At 34.7% G+C, this 22578-nt stretch overlaps 1 long non-coding RNA gene across 1 annotated transcript in view; it reads left to right on the top strand.

The window, feature by feature from the left end:
- Positions 1 to 3393: 3393 nt before the first annotated feature.
- The window catches only part of LOC140150531 (uncharacterized), a 95906-nt gene continuing 76721 nt past the window's right edge, over positions 3394 to 22578 (top strand). Inside the window, exon 1 of the long non-coding RNA XR_011858807.1 lies at positions 3394 to 3531. This is a non-coding gene — a long non-coding RNA (uncharacterized lncRNA). The remainder of the gene's footprint in view (positions 3532 to 22578) is intronic.

The following is a 22578-nucleotide window of genomic DNA, read 5'->3' as shown; positions in this document are numbered from 1 at the left end:
GAATCTTACTAAATAACCTGTCAAAGACTATTCCATCACGTTTCTAGTGAAGCACAAATTTACACTCACATGGCGTCTTGAATCGAAAAGATATATAAAATATTTTATGGAAATAACAAAATTGTCAAACTAACATCAAAATAGACAAATTAGTAGACATGCATTTTAAGCAAAATAACAAGAAACGGGTACTATCGGTTACACTGTAAAGTAAATATAAAATGTAAAAATAAAATTATTAAATATCAAATATTTAAAATTTTGTGTGTTCTAATATACCTTGCAAGTGAACAAATGACATGACTGAGAGTAACCTAACAATGACAACATTTGAAACGACAGTTTAGCACATTCTTCATATTTATTCAGCGCTGCCGTTTTCTTCTTTGTTTGCATTCTTATCATAAGATAATGCCCACTGGGAGTATAGCAGACACATCATTCACTAATAAACCATTCCTTTAAAAAATCAAATAATATGTAGAGCCCTTTAGCGAGGTTCATTGAAATTGTCCTTAGAAAATGGTCACCTTTTAGTTGTAATTCTCACCAGTTTCAGCGTTTAAAGCTAGATTTTTCATCAGAATGAACACAATTGCCACACATGCAGGACATGATAGGAATCACCTTAAGGACCTACCTAACATTAACCCTAGTTTTACCCCATACATTGCTATGAAATTTATTGATATATGACGATTATAATTGAAAATTGCAACAACCCATCTTCCTTTATAGTGCGTGTTACAAAATATGGCTCAGTAGTTCTATGGTTAAAGCGACAGAAGTTCGCGAGTAAATGGGCATTTGGGAAGCTCAAAACCATACTAGTACTAGCGCAGTGTCGTAAATTATGTATGTAGCAGGGAGGAAAAGCCGACGGTCAATTGAAAATTTTGACCTTTCGTATTGAAGATATGGATTTTTTCCCAAAAAGACCTAATATTTTTTTGGTGTTTTGGGAAAAGAATCCATATCTTCAATACGAAAGGTCAAAATTTTCAAATGATCGTCGGCTTTTCATCCCACCTACATACACTTTAAGTATAGATCATCAGATTTATAAAGTTTACTTCGAGTACTGTTAAATATCAAAAATATCAATTTTTAATCATTTGCCATAAAATGTGTATTACATTGCGAATTTTAAAAAATCAAAATTATTTGATATCAGAAGGACATTCTTCGTATTCAGAATGCAATTCGATATGTCTGATGTGCTCAAATGTCCCACAATAAATACTGTCCAAACTTTCATACCCCATCCCTTAACGAAAACATAATACAGACTTAATATACTTGAACCCTCTTTTGCATTTAAACTTTAAAATGTTAAAAATGTGTAATTGAAATTCACTTGAATTTGGTTGGTAGTTATGTAATGATTTTGAAATTTTGAAATTGTGTTATAGAAAGAGTACTTCATTTGTTATAGCATAAGGGGATGATCATTTCTCTTGAGTCTGAAATAGTAAAGGTAGGTATGGTAAAAACTATGCGTGCAAACCGTTGCAAATTTTGATGAAGCGAGCCCTCTTTCACAAGATATCTGAACATACCGGAACATGCACAGCTGAACGTATAATTAGTTCTACATTGTATATTGTTAATTGAATCACAATTTTATCTGCATTCTTAAGTTGACATTGGAATGCAGTTGTATAAAATTGAATTAACAAAACAACAATATTATGAAAAATATACCAGATTGGGAATCGAACACACGATCTGTTGAAGGCGAATTCTAATAATCAACTGCGAGGAAAAGTCACGAGAAAGAGCCAAGACGTAGCTTTACTAGCGACGTAACATACGTTATAACGGTGTACTTAACACAAGACATATTGATCCTCAGCTTATTCCTATATTGCAAAACTCACGCCTAAGACCAGACCATGATTATAAAGTCTTAATTAATATGTCGACCCGCATATCAAAACCTTGCTATTAAAATATCTTTGGATTTTCAAATGTAATGCGTATAGTTTGAATATTACTGTAGTGTGATTAACTATTACAATGATAACTGATATATTTTGTCTACCTTTTCAAAATAATAATATTTCAAAAACCAAAATCATACGTTTTCCGTTGTCATTATTGCTCTTTGCAAATCCACCAATGTTATCCTCTCACCAGATTCCATTTAGTAGTTAAGTAAGTACAAATTGTCTCGTTTTCTCACGATACATCTCCCGTAGGATATTAGTGTAGTATTTGTTTAGTGACTTGGGTAAAGCCCTGCGCGTGGACATGAATGTACGCTCTACACTTTCTTGTGGTTCATCAGTAGAATAAGAGTACATCTAACAGTGTCCATTTCATCGACAATTCAAAGTGTCGGCACTATAAATTTTCAAGAGTATTGCCAAAATCTTCTAGACATTAACAGATACTCTGTCCTGTCAAATAACACTTTAGAGTCTAAGGTCGGTATGCACAAAAGAGTTAGACCGGGTCTAAAGTTAGACCTGGTCTAAGCAGAATTTAATCATTAAAGATATTTGTCCACAGATGATTAACTGATGCACAATATGACACACACAATATGTATTTAAATAATCACATCTATGAGAAAAGGAAAATATATAGATAGTCAAAGTACAAACCCAAGAACAGACCCGGAAATCATGGCATAAACCGAACGATGGGTCCGATCAGCGATTAACTAAATTGATCGCCAATCAAACCGACACACTTAACATAGTTGATATATTTAGAACGAGGACTGTAACAGTTTATGTCATTATGATAATTAAATAAAACATTTTCAACAGAATTACCAAAGTGCTTTTGAAGCTTTGTTTAGCAAAATTCCAAATAGGCATCGTCTTTATACAATAAAAAAGAAATATAATACCTTACAAAGATGATAAAACAGCTCATTTATTTTTGAAAATTATCACAAAAAGTTCAGGAAAAAGAGCATAAGCCAATTCATCATCTCTATGTTGGTAGATTAAAAGTGTTCACCACATTTTTCTATATGGTATTGACTTTATTGATAGTTGATATTTTAATTGAGACAATATATCACATTTTTTTTTTTAATGGCATGTATTCAACTTTAAATTATCATCAAATATTCATTATTTTGACATGTGCCAGAACTAGATCGCACTTTCTATGGTATCTAGCGAAAATAGAACAAGTCGTAATAGAGACATCTAAATAATAAAAAGTGTTGCAACAGATTGCAAAGACGTCAGCAAAAGAACATTCAATTGCTGGAAGAAACAACACAGCGCGCATGTGCCAAATCGTCTGCAAGCTTTACAGACCAATAAAAAACCACTTGTGCGTGATGTCACTGTTCTACGTGGGAGTGTGATGTGTAAAGATACTTTCTCTACCATTCACAAAACGGGTTAGTATAAGAAGCAGAGGATATACGTAGTAATGTTCATTTTAGTGTTGTAAGCAGAGCTGCCTGAGTTTTTTTTATACAGTGAACGCACAGGACTGAATCATTTTGGACTTAATCCCACACGGACATCGGATTCATAGGCAATCAACGGGGGAAAATTACAGGCAAGATTATCTTTCATTTTACTTATTTTACAAATGGATATGTAGTATTATTATCAAGTTATCAGAGTTCAAAGCTCGATATTCTTTAGTTCTTGACAAAGATTTATCGTTATTTTTTGTACAGTTTGAAAAGGTATACTTTAAAAAGCAACGAAATGTAAGAAAGAACTCACAAGGCTGAAAGGGAATGAATGTAAGAAATTACTCGTGCTGCTGGAGAAAATTTTCAGGTTCAGTCTTTCGGGTCTAAATAATTCCAAAGTATACTTGTACTATGTTAATGTATTTTTTATGAAAATCAAGATAAGTTATTAAGACTGTAACATCAAAGACCTTTGGGGAATTATTTGACTCGTGCTTTATTAACATTGTGTACCTACATCACAAAGTGTTGAACTAGTTTTCTTGGGCGACAACAAGAACTCTTCGAACAAAATCAGTACTGTCATAACGTTTTTAGGATTACCGAGGGAGTTGTTAATTTTGAGTAGTTTCAATTTCCATATCTTTATTAGCGCCAAAATTACGTTTTGCCAGGAAAGCAATTCAACCTAGAATAACATCTCAAAAGCATCACTGATTGCAAGCCAGCTTAGAAATTAATGCTTTTTCGTTTCCAAAGAAATGTCTCATTTCAGGCGCCTATTTCTCGTGCATCTGATTTTTGGTTATCAACCGTTGCTTGCTATTAGCATTATTTTTGGTGTGCATTTGTATATGTATTGAATTCATCTAAATATAATGTATATTTTATATATTTTATATTTTGATATATTGTTGTATATCATAGTGTTGGTGGTTTTGTAGTATAATAATGATAACTTTCTGCGTATTTTCAGTTTAATACGTTTCCGTCGATTTGATACTTCGAATGAGCATCATTCTTTATATTGTATTGATCATAGGAATATAAGCGCATGATAAATATTCCAAAATAATTATGAAGATTCCATTACAATTCCTCAACAGATCAAACCAATGATTGGACTAAAGAGGAGATGACATTGATCTTATCAAAATAATACATGTAAACTAAGCCACACAAACAAAGCTGGACATTTCTCAGCGTGCTCGCTTTATCTCATTACTTAACTCTGATATCATCTCTTTCTGTGAAAGAATATCTCGTTTTTTACCAATTTTCAATTTCTTACGTCTGATCATATTGATAATTGAGTAATAGCATACTGTTGATACCTAAAACTACCCTGTCTATTTTGTTGTTTTGTTCCTGAAAAAGAGCAGTTTATCTGCTCCAAACTTGGTTGTTTTTTCTTTTTTTGTCTGTTGGGTTTAAACCTCTACGGGCTCTGAAATTAGTAACTTTTGGCCATCGAACTTTACCTACTTCAGTGCCTACATTTGTAATTTCTTGTCATTGGTTCGGTTTGACTGCCAATGTGCATAAGGCCAAAAAAAAAAGGTTTGTCTCAAAGCTCACGAGAAATTTAAAAACAAATGCGAAATGCGATTTTTTTTTTTTTTTTTTATTATTCCCGACTTTTTTTCATGGTATTTTGAGAAAAAAGTCTGATTTTCGCCAATTTTTTCTGGAAAAAACTATAAAAATTTTTTTTTGAAATAAAAAAAATTTCCGCATTTGTTTTTTGTCAAATCGTGGGATTTTACAAACGCGCGCGTCAGCTTTGAGACGAACCTTTTTTTTTTTTTTGGCCTAATGATTTTCATTACTTGTTCCGGTGTACATATTCCTGTTCGTCCTTTACGTTTTTACCAGTTAACACTTCTGCGGGACGTGGTATCGTTATTTTTTTGGCTATCGAACTTTACCTGCTTCTGTGACTACATTTATTTTGATGTCCCCTCTGTATACCGTTCAGTGTGTAAAATAGCCCACGTTCGCAAGTTCGGGATGGTCTACTTTGTTGTCGGACGTGTTATTTCTCTAACCAGCTTGCCCGACGGACGCCCCTACATGTACAACTAGTAGTGGCGTTCCGACCTTCGAAATACTGGGGTAAAATTGATCAGGTATATGTAATGCTCATCTTCCGTTTGGACTGCTTTACGCCAATTGTTTTACAATTGCAAATTTTCGTCCTGGTGCAGTCAATTTGGTAATGGGTTTAGCTGAACGATTGTGTCCACCTTGAAAAATTCGTCGGATACGCCACTGAAAACTGGACACTTGGCGGTGCCAGAGCACCAAAGTTAGACATAACATACATGGACAGTTACATTCAGGCATGACAGGTTACTTCTAGAAACAACGTGTCTTGTGTACTAGTTGCTTTTTTGCTGTAAAGTACACACTGATACCGTTGTGTGTTTACCTTGTTGTTTTACATCAAGTTGGTGTCCATTGCTCTCTTTTTACTTTTCCTCAATAGATCAAAATATCGGAATAATTCTGGAATACCCTGCGCACTACCCTAACTACTTTATAACCCTAGCCCTAACCCTGACCCGAGCTAAAAATACAATAATATAAAAAAACAGGTCAACAGCAAGTCTAATTTCACTTGTAGGTCAACAACAAGTGTAATTTTACTTTTTCGGGCAGACAGATAATTGATATCGTTAGCTTCAAGTGTAAACAAACGGTAAAAATACAGATCTGCAGCACCCTATTAAACAGCATGTACACTCAACTCAGGAATATCTACGGGTGTTTTTCAAAAAGGTAATGAAAGGGAGCAAATTTACTATTATTATTATTATTATTATTATTATTATTATTATTATTATTATTATTATTATTATTATTATTATTATTATTATCTTTATTATTATTATCAAAAATTATTATGTGTCCTAATAGATTATTAATACGATTAATAAGAATGTAAGCTTACTGCTGACCATTAACTAATTACCAATGAACTCATTAACTATTTACTAATTGACATTTATTTCGGCATTGATATCATAAAAATATAAGCATAAACGCAGAACCTAAGTATAACATCATTATAATGGTTTCTCGTCTATCACCATTAGATATTCCTATTTAGTCTATTTCCGCAATTAGCAATGTTGAGTTAAGTCATGGTATCTCTGAAAGATCTATATCGTTGTGAATTACAATTTATTGGTATTTGATTTGATGATTTTGACTCCTTTCTACGGATTCAATACAGCCATGACAGCAGTCAATGATCTGTACTTGAAATATCATGCACTGAGAAAAAAGAATGAGGTATACCAGCTTGATCTGGGAAACGGATACAAAATAGACAGTATACATGGGACAAGAAGTAATGAATGAACACAGAGAAGTAGGTAGCGTTCGATAGCCAAATATTGCCAATTACAAGGCCCACAGATGTGTTAAACCAGCCAAACTAACAGAGATCAACAAGAATACAGCAAACGTGCACTGTGTAGATTAGGATTGAATTGATCAATGAGGTGCAATTTTCAAATTTCCAACGTTTAAATATACATGTGGTAACGTTGCCCAATAACATAGATTCATTATTCTGTTTTGCTTTGTTGTGGTCTTAAAATACTCACAAATTAAATTTCCAACAGTACAGTTCTTTTAGAGACACTCTGCCCACCCCACAATAAGCGCACAATTTGCTTGACATAAATGTATCCAGAGCATGCTAACAAACTTTACTGAACCTTATAAACATCTTGAAAACTCATCTGCTATGGACTCTCATAATAAAAACTTGTAAATAAAATATGAAATACGTTAATGCACGTTTAAAGTCATAATGTACGATCTTATAATATGAATTTGGTTAATTTTTTTTCAAACCTGATTTTTTGGCATATTTGTAATGTTTACACATGTCACAACTTGCACCTAAATGGAATCAGCCAAATTTGTTGTGTTTGTAGGTAAACAGAGCAAAGTTCGACATAAAGTCATAATTCAAGAAATTATGACTTTATGTCCGCCCATAGAACTGCGTGTTAAACGGCCAAAATAACAAGCAGTGTTTCTTTCACGTTACCTCGTTATTTCAGCTCAAAATGGACAGAAACCATTCCCGATCATTATTACTAGTATTATTTCAGCATTTTGAGTATATAATGACAAATTTAAAATTTGAAGGAAATCGTACATTAAGGGATCTAAAATGAGCGTTTATGGCGTTTCGACAGTATTTTTTGTAGGACATGAGAGCACCTCAGACCTATCGAATTGCATTCTGAATACGAAGCATGTCTTTCTGATATCAAATAATTTTCATTTTTTGAAAATCACAATATAATACAAATTTTATGACAAATTATAAAAAGTTGATATTTTTCAAATTTTTGATATATAACAGTCCTCGAAGTTAATTATATAAATCTAATGATATATTTTAAAGTGTATGTAGCAGGAGGAAAAGCCGACGGTCAATTGAAAATTTTGACCTTTCATATTGAAGATATGGATTTTTTCCCAAAAGACCTTTTTTTTTGGTGTTTTGGAAAAAAAAATCCATATCTTCAATACGAAAGGTCAAAATTTTCAATTGATCGTCGGCTTTTCATCCCACCTACATACACTTTAAGTATAAATCATCAAATTTATAAAGTTTACTTCAAGTACTGTTTAATATCAAAAATATCAATTTTTAATGATTTGCCATAAAATGTGTATTAAATTGCGAATTTCAAAAAATCCAAATTATTTGATATCAGAATGACATACTTCGTATTCAGAATGCAATTCGATATGTCTGATGTGCTCTGATGTCCCAAAATAAATACTGTCCAAACGTTCATACCCCAGCCCTTAAGCCTTTAAATAAGTGGAAAAGTACCAGTTAACATCCTGACGGAAATTCTTTTAAAGCGTTTTTCTTTATCATTATTAATTATTATTGTTAACATCACGATCATAATGTCTAATACTAAATGCAGATTTGATATCCTTGAAAAGATTCATCAAATTTGTTATTTTCTTTAAAATATCAACACCAATGTACCGAATTCGACGACGTTACATCGCGATGTAACGTCGTCGAGTGCATCGTCAGCTAGTGCAAAAATCTCGTAAGGTTAAATACCACTAATTATGTATTACACGGGTTTCAATGGGAAAATGGCTAATTTCGGGTGGAATTTTCTCATATTCACAACTCTCACAGTTAAATGCCACTAATATCAGGTGAAACTATATGATTTAGATGCCAAATGATCAAAAACTCAACATAGGTTGACCTGAGGCTTTTCTTGATTAACGCACTGAACCGTAAACACCTTAAAATGGCAGTGCGCCCTCGAAGTTGAAAGTTACAATATGGTAGGGCGAATATTTACTAAAAACCGAAACCGTGCGTATGAATTTTGGTACTATTACAACAAAAATGTCATATAATGAGAGAAAATATACCATTTTGAAGCATCAAACCAAAAGGACTTTTTTGGCTATATAACTTGATCAATTTCAGCGATTTTAATGCAGTCTTTTCAGATGCCATGCAAATAAATAGTTATTCGTCGTATTTCCATGTATCGCCCAGGCCTATTAGTGGTATGTAACCGTAAGTGCATAGTAATAACACAGCATTTGCGACCTTCTTGCACTTAGCTTAAGACATTGATTTCATAAGCTGTGTTGCAATTGATAAAATGTTTAAATTATATTTAGAAAAAGAAGCTGATTATTTCCAAATGTATACTAGATTATCATTGTTCAGATAAATTAATGAAAGTGTCATAAACTATCAGAGTTACCGTCACATTTCCATCCTATCTCTTCTTTATTACTAAAACTAGTATTATTAATGGTCAGTCTTATTTGAAGACACCTAAACGATGGATTTACAGTTTTGGAAGACTAACCACGGTTGTATATACACGTCGTTTTGGTTCATTAATAATTCAACTATAAGATGATGAATTTTATGCATATTTGTCATAAAAAAGTCCTTTTTACTGCATTCAAACTGAGCACTTTCAATCATTGTGATATATGTCGCTTTTAAGATATATTTTATTATTGATATGTATGTTAAAAACCAGTACATTGTTTATTTTACATCGGACTCGTTGAAATGTGACTTTGGAATTAAAGATTCATGGAAATACCTAATATCAATCTAAAGTACTCTTCCATTTCATTCTGAAGGCAACTGGTCACGGTTTATGCACAAACTAAGTGACGTGACCTTGGAAGACCCTTTGAAAGAATGAACAGAAATCTAATTAATATTTCGAACGAAGTGTGTGACCTGTTGTTAACATTCACATGCCATCATAATATATTATATACAATACAATATTTTCAGCCTGGCATAGACTACGTTTACCTATATAGCTGTTGTTCGATGTTGGTAACGGGGTGAGTTTGTTCACTGCGTATTTAACATATTTATCATTTATTTCCTGATTATACTAATGTGATATTTACTCCGCACGATATACTCGTGCGATACAATTTTTTCATTTTTATACACCTGTATAGGAAGGTCCTTGTGCACAGAAAATAGGGAAAGGATTTAGCATAACAAAGGAATAAGCTCCGAGATCCTGCATAAAAGCCACGGAGCGTGAAATTGTTGAATTACATAACAAGGCACAACTTTTTTATTAGAGCCAACACCCATTATATCAATTTTGTGTAGTTCTGGAGAAACTCATTGTTTGCATGTTGGTCAATGCAATTTGTGACCCAAATTTCAGACAGACATGTTAATGGAAGTATTTGTTGTATTGCATATTAAAGGGGCATTTCGTGATCCACAGTCTCATCCCCCACTTTTCCAAAATAAAGTTGAGATTTTTACACCACTGGATACCTCTGGCTACATAATGTTTATGTACCAAATATTTCTTGCAGATTAATTCGTTTAGCAAAAAAATATCGTTAAATTTGAATTTCGTTCTGGTGCACCAGAACGAAATTACAACACATTGTCTATGGAGTAGTGTAATACACATAATCATGCATAACTCGCAAACGCAAAATCGGAATCAACTGAAATTTTGGAAATACGCTTTTTTCGTGGATATCTACTGAAAAATGTCATAAAAAGAGGATGTTAGGATCACGAAATCCTCCTTTAATCAATCATAATTATATAGCTAACGCTAAGATCATTCTTTCTTTAGCTATGATGGTGACAATCAGCCGGAGTGACAATGTTAGAGTAAATGTAATCAGATGGAATCTAAGCACTTAGCGATATGGCAATGACAGGGTTATAGTAATGTATTTCGTAAGACGATATGTCAAAGTATAATAATATGTCAATGGGCATAATTATGTTGCGCACAAGAAGTCATTTAGAAAATAAATATTTCGATTTTGCCACTGTATATGCCTATTATCGGGTGACTCCACTCCACTTTCAATGCGATATCTTGGGATGTGGATGAATAGCAAAAAGTGTCTACAAGGCACTCCAATCCTCATTGGGAAATGATCGCGTAGTGAGTGTGTTATTGTACATGTACGTGTAGGGCGCTCATGACACGATTACGTGTGCGTGCAGAGCGCTTATGCCGCGTTACCGTCTGCATGCACAAGAGGGGTCATCAAATCAGAGGAAAAGGTTTTAATGTGGATTCCGCTTCTTGTGCAAATCCACCTATTGCTATAGAGTCGATCATTAAACAACGCTTAAGCTCTATTTTTAACTATTAACTTTCCGTATGATTTCCGCTCTCCCTCTCTCTTTCTGTCTGCAAGAATGTCAAAGGGAGGGGGAGGAAGTTTTGAAAAAAAAAACTTCCCCCACTACATGAAACTTCCCCCAACTGTACAAATGCATGAAAATTAAAAAAAAAAACTTGCTGCCTTTGGCGGCGAAAAAAACAAAACTTCGCCGCCAAAGGCGGTGAAAAAAAACTTGCCCCGACCCCAACTTCCTCCACCCCCCCTTGAAGTCTAATGGTGCGTCCCTAAATGTGGCGTACTTCACAGACGTTACTACAGTACAGCTTTGTACAAAACTTACAGAACAAATATAAACTACGATACGACCAACGCATGCCGTAATTGGATAGAGTATTCCACGAGGTTATTCTTCTTTCTCTGAGTACAGCATCATGTGTTTAATGTTGCGTATCCCAAGAATATCTGTTTCTTAACATAAGAGGCTTTTCAAAATTTGTAAGCATAATGTGCTCGATACATTGACCGGTACTTTTCTCTCCTTGCATCCACGGATTGAAATAACTAAGGGAATTAACGTATATCAATCACATGTCGTTCATATCATGTGTTTTTGTGGCGTAAGCATTGCGCAATTTTGAAATTCCCCTTGCTTGTTTATTTTCCATGCCGTTTGATTAGAGGGTGTATGCATTTCAGTCAAGTATTTTAATATTAACTTTGCTTAATTACTGTTTCTATGTTTATTTTTGTCAGTTTCTTGATAGCATCTTTCATAAAAACGGTTTATTTACATTGATGTCAAATACGACATCACGCTGATCAACATATTTGATTAACAAATATATTTTTTTTAAATCCACGTTGATTACTTTCCTATATAAACTAAAGCATTGTTTTTTTTTAAATATATTACATTAAGCGTCATAAACCATCAGAGTTATCGTCACTTTTCCACATCTATCTTTTCTTGATTACTTATAACCTGTTATACGCGTTGCATGATTGATACTCCGTGTTGTTGGGAGACACTTAAACGATGGGTTATTCCTATACTACGCAGTCTTCTGGAAGACTAACCGCAGTCATTTTGGTTCACTAATACATCAACTATGAGGAATTTCATGCACGTCATGAGAACGTCCTTGATCAACGGAAAAAGTAATAAACCCAATTGCTGCATTCAAAAGGAGCACGTTCCATCAATGTGGAATATATCGCTCTAATATTTTATCATTGATATGGTTAAAAAACAAGTATATTATTTATTTGACATCAAACCGCGTTAAAATGTAGCTTTCGTAAATAATTTTAAAATATAGTAAACCAAAGGAAGACGACAAACCCATTTCTCATGATTCTTTTAAAGGTACCGAAAGTGTTTTTTCATTTGATTCGGAAGGCAATTGGTCACATTTTGCATGTATTATACACATCAAACTAGCGACCTTGAAGGACAATTTGAACACACGAAGAAAAATGTAAATTAATATTTCACTGTGTGTGACTTATTGTTAACATTCACTAGCTGCCATAATAATATTCTCAGCCTGGCGCAAATTGCTTTTGCCGATAGCTGTTGTTTGAGATTTGTAAAGAATTGAGTTAGTTTGTTTTTTACTTAATATGTTTCTATAACACACAGTTTCGTATTTTATTTAAAGTGAAATTGAGGCTATGGTAAAGCCATATTTACAAATTATTTAGCAGAACTTTATTTAGCAAAAATTTAGCCGTCGATTCCAACTCAGTGATGTACATCAGACGAAATAAGTCTGTACATGTACCAATGGAAGGAACACTTACTTGGGTTTAGCCTGGGTATGATTAGAGTTTAACTAGGACTTGCTGAAAAATTCAATCACTCGAAACGATCTTATTTTAAAGCTGCCTTCTTTGTTTTCCTATTGCTGTTACTTCTGCTGCTGCTGTTGTTGTTATTATTATTGTTGTTGTTGTTTTTGCTATATTATTAATCATTGGTGATTGGTCTGATCGGTCACTCACCTACATTCACCTTTAACTGCTTTATTGCAATTGATTTTGTGGAGTAATTCATTGGTGCTATTTTGGTTGACAGATTGATAAATAAAGCAGATGGCGACAATTAGCCTGATTGACAGCATTATTAATTACATACTAATATAATCAAATATAATAGAACCTAGAAGCATGACGATGGTCTTATAACCATGGAACTATGGAAACCTTTGGGCCTAATAGCTGCTAAATTGTTGGTCAAAAGTATATAAAAGTAAAGGCCTACATATTTAGAATGGAAAAACTCGATGAATCCATTTGTGATGTTAAATTTGGTAAATAAAAGCTATCTGTTTTGTATAAAATAACAAACACTTGGTTGTTTTTGACCCAAACATTTACGATAAGCCAATAACCGGTGCACCGCGGTGGTGGTAATGTACATCATGTACATGTACAGACACAACGATGACTTTGTCGTCAATGGCATAATGTTCCACACAAGAAGCCAATTTAGAAAAGTTAAATCCTTGGATTTGTTCACGATTTATGCGTATTATTACTACTAGTGAGTCGATCATTGAACAACACGAACGTTCCGTTCTATTTTTAACCATTAACTTTTACGTTTCTCTTCATTATTTACCAAGGAGTTTGTGGTAATAAACAATAAATAGTCAATCCAAAACATAAGCCGGAATTTTTGACAATATAGAAATTTGGACATCCGGATGATCATTATTTCTTTTATGAAAGACTTCTTGCTGTCATCTATTAGTCCATGACTAGCTTCTTGAAAAATGCAGGTATGATCGTCTCTTCCTCTGCCCTCCGCCCTATTTACCTCAAACATATCTATAAACAAGTACATTATATACACCAGTTTAATATTGTTAAAACATTCAAAATTATGCACCCACTAAAAATAGAGTGATGATGAAGTTAATACCCGTAAAGCAATCAATTAAACTGAAAAGTTCCTGCTTCGTTTCTGTTTGGTTGTCCAACTTCGTTTCTCTACCTTGCTACTATAAACTACGATGCAATCAACTATTACTATACTTGCATACAATATAGGTAGTATCCCACGTAATAAACACTTGGTTATTATTTGCTTTGAGTACAGCATCCAATGCTTTTACTGTCGAGAATACTGCAGGATATTTTCGTACTCTCCTTTGCATGAGTCGCTTTTCAAAATGACATGTTTGTTTGCATGTTGTGTTCCACAGTGATACTCGTCTCTCCTTGTACGGATTGAAATAAGGAATTACTCGTATCGATCACTTTTTCGATTCCCAATCACAATTGTCATTCATGTAAAGTGGCGCTTGAAGGGGTGATACTAACTTCTGTGACGTAAGCACTGCGCAATTTTGAAACACCCCCATACCTGTGGTGGGAAGCCTACGCAACATCACGGTCTATGTGAGTTTCGGTGAACGTCGAAAGTACAGCAATATTGCATGATGGGAAGAACAGCATCATACTGAAACAATGCTAAAAGTTGCATTATTCAATACCGGTACGAAACATTTAAGAATGTACAAAGCGTTGCTCACCTCTTCTGGATCAGTTTCAGTTGAATGAACATGCTGAACCGATAAAGGGCTTGTCATGGAAACAAACGTATGATTACGTAATTAAAAAGCCTATCAAAGAATACGTACATTACACGCACATAGATCAGGTGCGATAATGTGCAGAAATAAAGTCTGGTTCGACTACATTCCCCACATCTGGCATACGATCAACCGTCTTGGAATAATATTCATTCATTAAGGGGGGTAATTACTTTTTGGTATGTGTTATCTTTAATAGATTTTTAACCTTCATGTAGCTAACTGTATATTAAAGTGATAGACCCGTCACACACCGACACCGCCTGGCTAATAATTATTTGGTGCAGCAGAGACACTAAAATGAATACACGGGATCGATACACGTGAATTGCTATGCACGATTTTGATATCAGACGAAAATCTTCGGATACCGGGTTAGAAAATGATGAATATCTCCCGTAAATGAATTTTTCTCAAGAAACCAGATGTGGTCTCATACACTTGAAAATACGTGTTGAACAGATATGATAGTCGCTAGAATGCGCTTTGAAAATTGGCCGTGCGCTTTGAACTCAAAATCTAACCAAAACTCTAATTTTATATTGCGTTGGTCAAGTATGGACTACAGCGTGTAGTACAGCTGCACTCACTACTAGGCAGTATAAAAGTCGATGACCATTGACCTCAATGGGGTATACAAGCTTATTCACGCACAACCAAGATCAATTACCCGGCTATTGTGAGTAGCCTTAGTCATGTCCCTCGACTAATTATTCGTCTCAAAGAGCTTCAAAGGTCTGAACCAAATGGCCAATCGTGGCTGTGGATTCAACCTACCATGGCGATTTCTGCCATGAAGATATAGGGTCGATGACACTGTGCGTCATAAATTAGAGGTTAATGACTGAATATGATTTTGTTGTAGTGTAAATGGCAATAGTCAATGCACGCGACCTTTGACGATCCCAAGTGTATTGTGATGGGAAATATTAAAGGGCAAGTGCATTGATTTTTGTCATTTACACGTCAATAAAATCATATCAATCATTAACAGAGCTCATAAATATAATAAACCATCGTTGTTTAACAAAATCAAAGGTAAACTAAAAAGCGATCATTGGCGCCCAGAATTGTTCACCCGTTATTAAATTGACCAAGCCAGAGCTTCTTAGATTCTCGAGCGTCATGTAGTAATACGCGGACGCGAATTCGCGTCCGTGCAGTGACAAAAATCATGCACGAAACGCTGTCATTGGTTCATTGTCTCGTGAATATTAATACCGTTCATGAACTATAGGCTACATCACACTCTTCATGCTTTCCAATTGTTCAATACTATACTATATGTATAATATACACTAAGATAAACTAAGCTTCGCAAATCAAAACAAACCAGACAAAATGTCTCAGTTTTCTGCAACTTGAAACAAAATGAAGGTGCATAGTTTATACTGAAACTACGCAATAACGATATTCTTGAACAGACACAATATTATCAATGTTGAGTGTTTCTTTTCCGTTCTGTTTAATTATTGTTGAGTGTATGCACTTTGAATTCAAGTATTGTAATATTAACTTTACTTAATTACTGTTTCTATGCTTATTTTGGACATTTCGTGATAATATCTTTTGTAAAAAAAACGGTTTACTGTATATAATGAAACAGCCAATGCAATAAATCAAGGTAGCTTAGCAATGATAACAGTTTACTTTGAAATCGACAGATATTACAATGAGCCAGAAAGTGTAATACTGCCTTTTCTGGAGATGAGACTAATTTGTTTTCCTATTGTTGGAGGTAAATTCTTTCTTTTGATATGTTAGATATCCCTACTAAGATGTTATATGAAAGTGAATACAGAACAACGTCAAGGCGCAACAGTGCTCATGACTACAAAAGATTTAATAAGGTTAACTAACTGAAACATGAAACGACCCAATATCTTTAAGGGGTTACCGAGAATATTGTCGCATGCTGTAACATTGTGAAGAACGCAATAGCGTCCGATCAAAACTTTGGGAGATTGTTCGCCATTTTTGGTTCCACCATATAATTTATACAAATTGATAGTACGCGCCGGTATAATTACTGTGGAAAAAGTTTTAAGTTAGAAACTAAATTTTCAACTAAGTACAACATTGTTATTCTATGCCACTATTGAAATATAGGTTATATATTTTAATCCGTGTTTCCAAAACGCGTGTAATATATCCATTGAGTACGCACGTTGGATGTAGGAAACTATATTACCAGAACAAACTTTCATGCTCATATTTATTTCTTCTTACGATTGGGTTTTGTATTCCGTTACGTCTCCAGGGTAAAATGTACTTCTTGAATACGTCACCTACGTGAAACAAACTTTTATAATGTCAAAATGTGCTCCGTTGAAGACTTCTTTATGGCAACCATTACCACCGTCAATTAAGCATCATATCTGACAAAAAGAGAGCAAGAAATATTGTAGACTTCTTAAATATGGAAAATTAAATGTGATATACCAATTGTATTTGTCTCTTTTAATAACTCCGTTGTACCTCAGACTAAAAGAGTTTCCTTTCAAAATATGATACTTACATCAGAAAAGGTCAAGAAAAAACTTGTCCGTCCTCTGTTGTATATTACCTGCCAGGAAAGCCAAAACGTGTATGTGCAAAAGGAATAACTCATTATGACGGCCAGCCTACGCCTCTTTTAAAGGAGAAGAATGCGAGATAGGAATTATTACGATTGTATGTTACCTGTAGACACGAGATGAAAGCTTGTTTCATTTTTTAATCAATTTAAGACGTTGAGATGAAAGAATATTAGCAATGAAGTAATGAACTCAGAATGACAATATCTTCGATTAAGTAGTTCAGGGGTTATTGATACAGTTTGTCATGTTGGGGCAAAATCTTGGAAGATATGAACTTAATTACATTGCAAACCTAAAGGGGCGGCCAACGGGGAAAATGATTATAGTATAAGAAAATGTATTACAAAATAAGGTTCATTGAAAATCGTGAAGGTCACAACACTGAACGATATTTTTGTCTGTATGTGGTTTCTTGTGAGAGATTAATATTTTATGTTGAGCATCTCAGACATTCCAGGCAACATTTATCTGTGGCATCGAAAGGCACTATTTATTAATGAATTCCCGTCTGTTGTTTACAAGTGTGAACAGACATGACCTAAATTATATGATTACCTATACTTTGTATTTATGTGTATATGAAAGTCATCTACATTAAAGTAAGGAAAGATTCCAATACATCACCCTTTCAAAATGGAGCCCAAATGTTTAGTGCATTGCTTGCAACTCTCTTTGATCAAGCCTAAAACACTTAATCACTATTTCAAAATCTTTACTGTGTTACACCCAAATATTGTTTTTGACATTAAGCTAAGGTAGATTGTCTACATTTTGTCAAGCATTATTGTTCGACAATTGTCAACCTTAACTTGTCAAAACGATTTTCAATGTAAATTTCCTAAGCTAAGTTTTACAATAGTGATTTACATTTTAACGTGTTCTTAATACATCTCTTTAAACTCTAATTTCGGACACGCCAACCTAGATTGGAAAACACAAATAAATAAATAAAGCCTAGAAATAACAAGCAACCCCTATTAGCCGTGCAATGAGACATCGATCTCCGGTGTCTGGTTAGTAGTACATGCCAGATAGAAATCAGATGCAACTCTATGTCGAGTTTCCTAGCGTTTGTTGAGGTGCAATGTGAATCCGTAATTACATGTTCGGGGTTAACCGATGACAATCAAGTACATTTGCGGGTTCTCCTTTATTGCCGTCATTTCAAATAACCGCAAATTATTCATTCCTATTTTTAACTTCCAATACCTTTTTACTATGATAACCACCATCGATTTCTGCTTATTAGAACTTACAAACTTTGAGCTAAATAAAAAAAACGAGACGATGATTATGGTATACTTCTTTCCAACTTCCAAAGAAAACTAATCCAGCTAGACTTGCTCTGCTTTATTATTATATAGAAACCCCAATATGGATCGGGGATTTTTTTTTCATTAGACTAGAGTTACTTAGCATCGATTTATTTTATTGCTAGGAGGTCTGGTATCCTGCTAGATGTATGCTGTCAAAATATATCAAATAATTATTTCTGTAACATACAAATAACACATTGAGAGATAGACGTAGAAAGCTGGCTACATAAATTCATGTGATTGTTGCGTAAAATAGACTCGTGAAATTTTCTCGTGTTTCCTTAGGCTGAACTGAAAACCGAACGTGTCGAACCATATTTTGGTTTCTTTCCTTCATTGCAAGGAATCCAAAGTGCAGTCAATTTTATTTTGTTCGTTTATATTGACATCATCATGACTACGTGTTTTAAACGTGAGACTCAATAACTGTGTCACTTTTGTCTTTTGTAGTCTAAACTCCCTTCAGTTTAGAAATGTGTGTCATTTGAGACCATACAGCAATATTTGGTGCCGTTTTACATTAGCGTTGTCAATGAATGATGTCTTCAGAGAAACTATATGTTCTGAATATTTTAAGCAATGTCACGTTGTAAACTATAATCAATAGGTTAACCTAATATATTGCCCATTCATTTAGGCCATGATTTTCAACATCATTTGCTAAATAATATGTCTTCAGCTGATGGAGCAACAAAAGTAATCGGTTTTCTTATTGTAGCTTATACTTATGAAATACAGGGTAATGCAGACACCTAAATAATATGTCCTCGGCAGTAAAACGTAGATAATGAATGAAGAGTAGCCTAACCCAATATTTGAAGGTTTTGCTGCTGAGCACACATTACGACTGTCAAAAGTGGGTAAGTGAAATAGCTGCCATGTGTTGCTGTCATGTCTTAGACAATTAGTACAATATAATAATGTGAGAATTGCCAAGTTTTCACAGGGCAGCTAATTGCATTTACCCACTGCTGGCACGAAGCAGTCGAATATTTGGGTGTAAATGGATTTGTGCCATACATTTTGTATTATATCGCTAACTTCAAACAAATCAAAATTATTGGATATCAGAAAGACATTTCTCATATTCAAAATGCAATTTGGTGTGTCTGATGTGCTCTTAGATCCCACAAAAAATACGTGAAAATAGCGTTGTGCATAGTGCGTTCCCGTATAATGAATGTAAATATTTATATAGCGCTTTATGCCGTAAACAGCCTCAAAGCGCTTTACATTTATTCCGCCGTCATTAGAATATGTCAGAACCACGCAGCCTACAAGTGGCGCAGGGTCCATCAGTACAACGACTGTGACTACCCCTAACAGCTTCCCATTGCACCTGGGTGGGGTGAGGCAAGCGAGGCAAAGCGCCTTGCCCAAGGGCGCAACACGGTGGTGGGACGGGGAATCGAACCCACGCACGTCGAGCAAGCTCTCGGATTATGAGTCCAAGGCCGTAACCACTGAGCCACCGTGCCCTACATGTCCTCTGGGGTATGTATAGAAATGTATAGTATCGCGCTACATGTCGCCTGAATTTAGTGCGAGCACCAACGTTTATTAGGCAACTTGTACAAGCCACACAAACTGAATAATGTACCCTCACGTGACGTGTTTGGACAAATTATAGTGCGCGATTTAAATAATGGACAGTGGAGCTAATATAACATCGCTTGAAAACGATACACGTTATTGGTCGCTTTAGGAATGTTTAACGGTACTGAGTATGATTTCGTGATATACCCGTAACCTTTATCCAATATTTCATTCTACAAACTTGAAATTGGAATGTGTCACGCCATGTGGGTATTCTTAACTTAATATTTGTAGTGCCTACTAACAATATCTCTCATCAATACCCACGCACGACCAATCGTTAAGCGTGAGTGTCTAATTGAAACGCTGAGCTACCATATGTAGATGAAACACATCTTTATTTACGAGTGCTGCCCTTTATCCATTTGATTAACATTTCTATACATACCCCAGAGGACATGTAGATGATAATAATCTATGCCCGTGATTGTAAGCTCCAAACAATGATCTGAAGATGGGTGCCAGCAATCTGTCTAATTGAGCTGTTTTATAGTTGGTGTAAATGAATCTCTATTAACTCTATGTCGCTGACCATTGTACAGACACAACAGAATGAACAGGTGACCACTTAATACTGCTATTGTCTTGCTTTCAATTTACAAAGGTATTTACAGTATTGCATTTTTTCCCAAATGACCAAAAGATTTCAGTCATATGAATGATATAAAATTGGATTGAGCCCATTTTTGTTAGTCGAGCTATGGGTATGAGACGTAGTCGAGTCCAATATTTTAAAACTCATAACGAGACCAATAAATATTGCGCGTGAAGCATCCAATTTTATCATTATTATGTTTTTGATCAAATAATTTTTACACACTTGGATTCATCAAATCATGAGTGGAATTGCCTAGCTGATCTACAGAGGAGGACTACTACACACAGTGGTCAAAAGTATTGCAACATCGCTGTAAAAGAAGAATTTATCCAATATCCTGTCGATTCCACATTATGTTCTTTGCACGGAATAAGTAGGATCTAGCTAATCAATGGTATGGAAAGTTGTGGTGACATCATGCGCAGATTCCAGTGCGTACAATGGGGAAGAGACGGAAATATTTGGATACAGAGACGAAGAAACTTTAGTCCACAAAATGTAAAAATGTCTTTCAAATAGGCACAAAATAGTTTAGTTGGCGTTTGCAAGGTATAAGAAAAGTATTAGTAGAATGGTTCATGGATGTGTGTGGGGGAGAAAGTCCCAGCCTTACAAAGCAAAACCCTTTCAAGGATCTTCAGAAGAAAGAAATGTCACGTGGCTACCCCATGAGGCACCGGTGACTTAAGTACACCAGAAAACATTGTCTTGTGCAATTTTTGCAATTGAAATTTCGGATTACCCCAATCCTTGTGTCATTTTCGTCCAAAATAAGCACCACTTCTGTGTGACCGTCGTCCAAGCACCACTTCTGTGCACCCTTTTCGGCAAACATTTTCCCCAAACCTTGCAGAAACCAATTAAACCATTCGGCGACCATTGTAAAGGCATCTGGACATTTTGTAGACTTACTAACGTTTCTTCATCTCTGTGTGTTCAAACGGTTCCATTGTAAACACTGGATTACATACATCATGATGTCACCACATGTGACACCTTTCTATTCCATTGATTAGCCTGATCTTGCTTATTTCATTCAAAGAACATTGCCATCAAGGACGTAATGAGAAATCGACAGGATATTGGATGACAGAGTGTTGAATTCTTCTTTTTTCAGCTGGTTTACTTTTGGCAAGTGTGTGTACTTCTATTATAAGTAAAGCAGCGTAACTACATGTACCTCTGACCTATTTTGCTTCTGGCATTATATTGTCTGCATGCAGAATTAATATAATTAAATGACGTAATACTGCCTTAATACAAGGTGTATCAAAATGATTGGTACCGACGACTTTTCATTTTTGCAGATTTTTTTTACTATGTTTTGTACCAGTTTGGGGTTAATTGTTTACATATTTGAAATGATAGTAGGTTTATCTTCTCTACGAATTTTAGATCTTAAAGATAGCACATTCGGTTCAGAAGTTACATGATTCTAAAGGAAAGTAGGTGTTTTACACTTTTCATCGTAACGCTGGATCCGTAGCGCACCATTTTCAAGCTGTTGCGCTCTATTTTATTACAAATACCTGTCGAGAATGATATTTATGTTGAAGATCTTGGAAATGTTTTATTTTTTCCTTGCATATTTCTTCATTCACGATATGCTCTAATCAATATTTATTGGTTGATAGTAATGTCAAAGCCGTAATACCTTATTAACTTGAATTAAGAGCACGTATGCAATAAACATTTCAAGCAGTGAACATATTCATCTTGTTGTGTATAAGTAAAACCATGATTACGCCGATCTTCATTTAATTGACAATAGCTCCCAGATGCATCAACCTTTCATCGTCAGATTATTAGATCAATAAGTTAACATATG

The sequence above is a fragment of the Amphiura filiformis genome, chromosome 4 (assembly GCF_039555335.1).
Source record: "Amphiura filiformis chromosome 4, Afil_fr2py, whole genome shotgun sequence".
Taxonomy (NCBI): Eukaryota; Metazoa; Echinodermata; class Ophiuroidea; order Amphilepidida; family Amphiuridae; genus Amphiura; species Amphiura filiformis.
This window is presented reverse-complemented; position numbering and strand designations above follow the sequence as displayed.